Genomic DNA, 8,610 nt, shown 5'->3' with positions numbered 1-8,610 from the left:
GTCTGCTCCTGTACTCAAAAGGGTACCCAAATTTTTAAAAGATACAGTAGCAACAACACATAATGTTTTGGCACTCAGTTCATAGATACACAATTCAATGGGGCGCATGGGTGAATAACTCGTGACTGGGCTCGTGGTCTCTGTAATGTGATGGTTTTGAATCAATCGATCTAAAGGTAAAAAAATAAATAAAAAATGAAGCAAGTGAAGAGAGAAAGGTACTGTAGTTACTCGTCAATTTTTTTCTACCTGTCATTGAGATGGCACATTTTGGATTTATTACGATTAATTTATTATATCATTATTGTTATCATTGTCGTAGTTACCATGGAGCAGTTGGAGCAGGATGATTCAGGCGCTCGGCCGCGAGGGTAGGCCATTGCGGTGGAGTGGTCTGTGCCCGGCGACCGAATGCTCAAGTTCACCGCCAGGTAGCGGCATTTCGTAACTTCACTCGCAGATGAAATGTGGCTGGGCGAGTACTTGACTTTGACTGCTGCACATCCCCGTAAAACCAGGGTAGTACAATGATTAACTATCCGTGTCGAAATATTGACGCTACGAAACATTGTATCGTAGATGGGAGACAGCACTTGACTCATTGGGAAAGAGTTTTATAGTGACAGACATCCAATATTTAGGATAAAGGTACATGGTCACGGTGGAATCGACAATACACTAGGCAGCGCTGCAGTATAAAGGAAGGTTTAGAGAATGAAGCGACCCGAAATAAGGTATCTTGGCAAAGTGACGAAATTTTGATTGGGGGGGCTGTCTACATCTTCTGCGTTAATGAAACTGCCGGTAAAAATTTTTCTGTTCCATTATCATCATAAAATGCTGCGTCAGCGCTTGTCTCCACACATAATAAAATATCAGATCAACATAATTCACCGTTACCAAACGTCGTAGGTTCAATATCAAATTCGGCTGATGAACAACTTGATGCGAATTTTAATGGCAACACTGCCGATATCATATTTTCATTAGACAGAGCTAATTTTCCCGATGTTCTGACATCTGAAGAAAAACGACTGTTTATTAAACTCGGCCTGTGCCAACCAATGGGTAGTTTTGCTAAGGACACAATTGGTCGTAACAAGAATAGAGGGTTCAGCGCGAATTTTTATACAAGTAGAGAGCCAATGAAGATCAAAAGACAATGGTTATATTATTTGACGACAAGAAATATTTGGCTTTTTGATAATTCATTTCAGATCCGAAATTTGTAAAAGGAACAGCAGACTGGCTCATTTAGGTCACAATATTGAATCTCATGAGGAATCAAAGCAGCACGGAATTTCTTGTGAAATTTACCATCGTTAGCAGACTGATTCATTGGTACATTGGCTGCAAATCATTTACCCTTTGGAGGTCATAAAGTTACGAGCCCGCAGGATAATTTAAATTCACAAGGGAATTTCCTAGAAGTAATACATTTATTTTCTTGGTATGATGAAGTATTGGCAGATTTATTAGCGCGTTCTAAAGGCATGGTCAATTACCCAAGTCCTGACATATAGAACGTGGTAATCAATTTGATTGCAAATCAGATAAATCTTGGGATCAAAAGAGAATTAGAAGAGGCTGCATGCGAGACTATCATATCAGATACAACTCAAGATATCGTAAAGATTGATCAACTCAATACTGTCATCCGTTACGTATCGATACAAAATGATGAAAATGATAGGACACGTAAGCTAGAGGTAAAAGAAACTTTCTGTGGCTTCATACAAATCAGTGATCAAACGGGTTGAGCAGTAGAAGCAACCGTTTTGAAAATTATTCATGATTTTACAAGTACCTAAAAATTATGTAGTCGAGCCTTTGACGGTGCTGAAAATATGAGTGCTACTTGTTTCGGACTTCAAGCTCGTATAAAAAAAGGAATTGATCCGCTGAATATATTTTTTCCAGTTCTGTCAGAAGATAGGCTATGTGAATGGATTCGAATCAAACCAATTTGGTTAAGACATTAAAAAAGGTTTGTCCAGCGCGATGGTCTTCGCAAATTCAAGCGCTCGATGCATTACGCTATCGTTACTTCGACATTATCAAATTGTTGACATATCTGTCATTAAACGGTAAGAATTCCGAGGAATAACGGGAAGCTAGGAGTTTAATTCAATATTTCAAAAAATTTCCAACCGTCATTATTTCACAAACAAGAGAAATGATTGGGACTTCGTAAAGACCGATGCGATTGATTTGTCAAAAACATGGAAAATTGAGCCCACTTTTCCCGGAAAGCGAGTACGACGTATTAGGCGGTTTTTCGGTGAGTTGAAATTTTAGACCGTTTGACGTGTCACTGTCAAAGGGTAAGGGACTCATATTTGATGCACACCGCTCCGAGGCGCTAAAAGTCTAGCTACGCCACTGATTATCATATTATTACGTATTATCGTAAGGTTAAAAATAAGATGAACAAGAAAGTTGAATAAATCAGAAGCTATGATTTATTTCGAGTTTTATATTACGTTTATCATCTACTTTACGTTAAGGTCAGATAACATTTAACATATCATAACCGTTTCCTCATGTTACTAGAACTCGAATCTAACAATTAATAACATGTTGACGATCAACCGTAAACTTAAATTTCAATGTATTTGCTGTTTTCTGTCAGTTTTCTATCTGCTGCTGATCATTTTCGTATCCATTTATTGATAATGAACGAATTAGTTTGTGTCTTTGCCGCTACGTAGATTCGTGGAATTTGTACTACTCGACAGGTGTACCGATAGCTGGACCCGATATGTAACCAATATGTGCGAAGCGAGTGATAATTCTATTAGGTGGAACAAATTGGAGCATTATTCTACTTCGTGACAAGACGTAAAGTGTGCGCCTGCGCTCTGGCTGTGAGGCTATCCGTCCATACTATTTCGTGTGTTGCGTTGCCTTACGACAGCTTGTCAGGCGTATCGCGCGGTATAGGTCAAGTTGAAAATTATCATAACATAAAAAGACCCAGTAGTCTCGTGCCAGGTGTACCGATAAAAAATTTCACGTATGAATCGACGCAGTCTACCATAAAGAGAAGCCGTTCGCCTATACGGTGAAAATATTATCACATATTTTTTCCCATTCACGATTGAATGCGACATTCAAGAATTTTATTTCGGATGTAGATTTGAAAATTTTTCATTTAAGCTCTGTTTCTATGCAGTCAGTGAACGGAGAGCTGAGATACATAATTTGTTGTATTTATAACCTTGACGAAATCGTCCGTTCGTTCCACAATTTTCGGCTCCATCTCCAGATCGTTATCAGACTTTCAGACTACAGATATATAACATTCGATTGAAAGTTGTATGAATATAAATATAACATACGGGGGCAACGTTTTATGCAGAAGTTACGCCGATCTATTGTATAGATCAGTGAGAAGTTGACGGAAACAGAAATAAGAGCGAGCGTCGATTTCGCTATATTTGGTCGATGGTATAAGAGATTTGTATGAGTATAAAAGTGAGATGGAAAGTTGCTCGATCCATACGAAACTTATGTAGAGATGTAAATGAGGAGATATACCCGTCTAGCTATAATCACACTGTAGTACGGTATATGATTCAATTTTGTAAACAATCCATCAGCTGCATGGCATACGATGCGAATGAACGGTAGGGAAGCAAAATCAGTATCATTGTTTAAAAGTGTGTGAATGTAATGTATAATGACATATCGTTGAACATCACTTACATCGATTTTGATCTACAATGCACAAATATTGCGGCACATACTACGCCGACAATAGCTTCGCTTTGGCGAACAATGATGCCGCCAATTTTAATGTTACGAGAGTTAAATTGTCGAAATAATCGTTATAATTTATAAGAAAGCATTTTAACGTGCCCTAGAAACGTAAGTGTGAAAAATTTATGAGGTATATTTTACACGAAAGAAGATTGCCCTATTAGATTGGCATCAAACAATTATTCTACTAAAAAGTTTACGCGTCTGGCGATTATTTTTAGCTTGACACAAGAAAATATGTATAACGCAGAAAAGCATGCTGGGTGAGGTATATTTTCATTCATCAGTCCCGATTTAATTTGCAATGCTGGGTTCCAAATAAAAAGCCTTCTGTTGCAATATGCTTGTTTTCCGTGTAATTTGAAAAGTAATTTTATCACATCAATACCTAATCTCGATGCCTAATTGTCAATACATTTAGGGATTGTAATGAAATTTTTTCTGATTCGTAAGCTTGAGTGTGGAAAATTCGACAGCTTCCTCTTACTGTAATTTGAATGAAATGTTTAACCTCGTGACGTTAGATTAGAAAAATCCATTTTTGTATACCGAGGGGCAGTGGAGTGTACCCCATTTTTGGAAGGCGAAATTTCCTATCGCTCGCACTAGCCGAAATTTATGCACCAGCATAGAAATCTCCACAATACCAGCATTTGCAAAAGGGTAAAATACTGATATTTTTTTTTAAAAAGTACAACTTTAAATGCTCATAATTTGGAGCGGCTTTAACCCTTTGAGTCATTGTGGTAAGTATTCTTACCATCCATTTTATATCCATTTTTTGTATATTTAGAGAACTTTTTAAACATATTTCTTTACGGTTTTTTTTCTATTCTGATAGTATGATATTAATGGGTTTTGAATATTCTAGAGTGTTTATTTAGATATAAAGTAAATTATTATTGTTAGAAACAAATTGATTGAAAAAAATCGCGATAATCGAAGAAATAATTCATTTCCGCGAAAGTTACCTCTCTACACATAAACATGCTTTCCATGAATTATAAGTTTTTGGGGCTGATGATTACGAATCTGAAATTGGATTTTAGAAAATTTGAAATCTGATCGAAATCGGAGAGAAAACTCTGTCCATGGGTTTTTGGGGTTGCTGATTACGAATCTGAAAACAGATTTCGAATATTCAGTATTGCGAATCCAATCAGCGACTCCGAAAAGTCCTGCACAGAGTTTTTTAATCGTATTTGATCTAATCCGAAATTTCCGTCCACTATACTGGATCCGCCATCTTGAATTTTCAAAACTTCATTTCAGATTTGCAATCAACTACACCGAAAACCCTTGCATAGAGTTTTTTGAGCGGATTCGATCATATTTGAAATTTTTGTCCGTCGTATTGGACCCACCATTTTGAATTTTTCAAATTTAATTTCAGATCCTTAATCAGCCACCCCAAAAATTATAGGATGCTATTTTGGTATAAAAGTTAACTTGGCACAATACCGTGTGATTAAAATGATTAAGCTAGTGAAGATGTGACAATGGATTTTTTAGGTTGTCACAACCCATGTAAAAAAAGTGTTAGAACTTCTTGAAACGCGGAAGCCTATTATGAACCATGCATGACAAATTGTTGTACCTATACAGCTGCACAGTAGTCGAGGCGTACGGGAATATAAATGCAGTCATTAGATGTTTGCAAAGTGTAACTGAAAATGTCACCCTATTGAATTTGTATTTGATTTAATACGCCGTTAACCTTATTGCAGACTTTTGTAACATCTTCATTTTAGGAGAGGGTAGGTATCATCGCGTGATCAAGATCCCGAACTTTATTAACATAATTTATACAATGATTTCCGTCTATAATATGAGTTAGGGGGGGGGGGGGGGGTGGCATTAAGCTGATTTATAAACCTAGCAGTACGACATAGTAGCGCCTTAGTCTTGTGGAAGTTGATTTTTCGACAGTTATTTGTAGCCCAATCAGAAATGGCCTGTACAACCTCAGAAACTCATCTGATACCTGTATTGATATCCGTCGGAGAAGCGAGAAATAAATTTGAAGGTCGTCCGCATAAAGAATGTACTTACAATTACGAATCACTACTGAAAGATCATTTACAAAAATAGAAAGCAATAATATGCCAAGCACACACTGCTGCGGAACCGCCGAGTTAATTTCATCCAAGGAAGAAACAGAACCACCCGCAACTCGAACGGCCTGTTGACCACTACACAAATATCGACAAAACCACTCGAGGACATAGGCAGAATAGCCAAGATTTTTCAATTTGCCCTGTAGCTTTGCATGACAGATGGTGTCAAACCTTACGGCAATAGAAAAAAAAAATGGGTGCGTGTACTTATGTACGCGCGTGAGAAGTTATACTTCTTTGACATCATTAAAAAACAATAAAACAAATAACGGATGTCTTACATTATATTCAAATAATCTATTAAATTTTTGTCACGAACTTTTTATTAAATGTTCTATTAAATTTATTTCTTTATTTTGTAAATATTAAAAAACCAATAATAAATATTCAACATTGATAATTTAATAATATTTAGTATTAATTATATTAAATAATGATATTTTAATTTATATCAATAAATAATACATACGGATAACTAACCTCAATTATATTGGAGTACTTGAAAAAGTATTTTAGCACAATTTTTTCACTAATATTCACAAATAGTAAATAATATTAATCCAAATATTCAATTTAAATCACTACTGAATATATTTTATTGCCACATATATAATTCGCACTTGTATGAAAATAAAACACGTGTTGTGACTCGAGACTTAATGAATTCGGTTGAGTGGGCAACTTCATCCTGTTAATTTTGTGTTACAATTTTGTGTTACAGTGATGCGCGCGCATCTTGAAATTTCACTCTCATCAGTTTTTCATAACGCGCCTAAAGAAGTATAACTTCAAAAATACTGTTAGAGTGTGACCATACGAGAAGCAATTGCTTGTTTGACATCATCATTTAGTTAGAGCAGGGCTAACTGCGTACTACTATGTCTACGCCGAAAATCCGCCTGACTTATGAGGTTATGTAGATGGCGTACATTCAGTAGACGTACACTAGCTGTTATATGGAGTTGTGAGATATGCCGGTCCCAATACTGCGGTGAATGTACCTCAATATCTGCCACTGAGACTTGCTTCATGCAGATAAAGAAGAGAACGCTGATGATGAACTGCCGGGAATGTAGGAATTCTTCCGGAGATGCTGATATAAGTTTCTGAATAGTCTGCAAGGGAAGTTCGACAAATTATGACGGTAGGAAGACTCGCAGGTGATTCCGTAGCTTTGGAAAGTACTCACAAGCTCTGGAAGCTTTTAAAAAGGATTCGGAGAGGAACTAGCAGGAGCTCGACGAAATCACTGATATAAAGAGAGAATTGGATGAGATTAGACTACGGTATGGATATACTACCCAAGGCAGTGGATTATGAAGAACTTAAATCGGTGATAGCAGACCCAGGAGGTAGTATTAATGAGAAGGAATTTATTGAAAAAGTAGCCGAAAAGCAAAGATGTGCTAGGAACATCATAATTCTAGGGATTACTGAAGACCGCACAAATACGGATGAGAAGCGAGCTTCAGATACTGTGCAGGTTGGCACTATTCTCGGTAACTTGCAGGTGCCTATAAGAAAGATTAATTAAGGTACTGCGGCAAGGACGGGAAATATCTAAAAAGAACAGGATCATGTTGGTAATTTTACCTGCGATGGAGATAGCAAAGCAAGCTCTTATCTCATCTCAGGAACTGCTCAATGCGATAAAATTCAGAAATGATATAACAGTCAAACAGAGAGCCCAACTGGATAATCTAAGAGTGGAGCTGGCCCGGAGAGCGGCTGCCGGAGAAACGGACATGAATATCAAGTTCATAAATAACAGACCTAAGATTTTTTAAATTGAAAACATCAAGGCCAGGCTACCCCCACCACTAACGAATAGTATCGGCGGTCATAGTCTATCCAACCCAACAAAAAACTAACAGGACCACTTCTCCACGTCGATGTCCTAAATGTCAATCCGGCGTCGATGATCGTAAAAATGGATAATTTCCAACGGGTTGTAAATAACGTAGACCCTACAGTTACAGTGGTAATGGAGACATGGTTGAAACAGCATCTACCAAACGGGTTAGTTAGTATACCAGATTACCAGCTGTTTCGGAAGGATAGAGAAGGGAAGCGAGGAGGTGGAGTTGCATCACAGATAGGTTTCACATTAGTGCCGGGCAGGGATGAAAGGGGAACAGTTTTTCGGCGAATCGGCGTTCCCCCACCTTCGACCTCCGCGCTCCCCGGCGGTTTTGTTGTTCGCTTCGTGTTGAATATAATTTTTTTGTCCGAACTACATACATATGGACGAAAAGAAGTTTTATTTGACGGCACTATTAAGAGAATCATATGAGAAATCATAGCTAGCGATAATTTTCTGAGAAGTGGGGGGAAAGGGTTCACGCATACAACTGGGGAAGTGGCGCTATTGTGGGCAGCACTAATGGCAGACCCAACTGTATTAGCTAAGGAGTTGATAGGAGATAATCATATCCCAACGACGCCTAGAGTGGAACTACTTGATTAGGAACTGGAAGCGATATGGTTGGATGTGGAAGTACTAAAGCACAAATACCTCGTTGAGGGAGTATATCGAATGGGAGAAAAGGACAATACATAAGGTTATTGAAGATATGAAGATGGCCTTAGGACGGGCGACTTTCACTAACCGGGTATAGACTAGAATCCGCTCTGCTGCGATTCCTATGATCAACCGAAAAGTGAGAACCTGGACTGCTACCTGAACAACGACTTCATGCATCGCAGGAAGTCAAAGGGCTTACTAAGCATA

The sequence above is a fragment of the Neodiprion lecontei genome, chromosome 4, assembly GCF_021901455.1.
Source record: "Neodiprion lecontei isolate iyNeoLeco1 chromosome 4, iyNeoLeco1.1, whole genome shotgun sequence".
NCBI classification, from domain to species: Eukaryota; Metazoa; Arthropoda; class Insecta; order Hymenoptera; family Diprionidae; genus Neodiprion; species Neodiprion lecontei.
Note: the sequence above shows the minus strand (reverse complement) of the source record.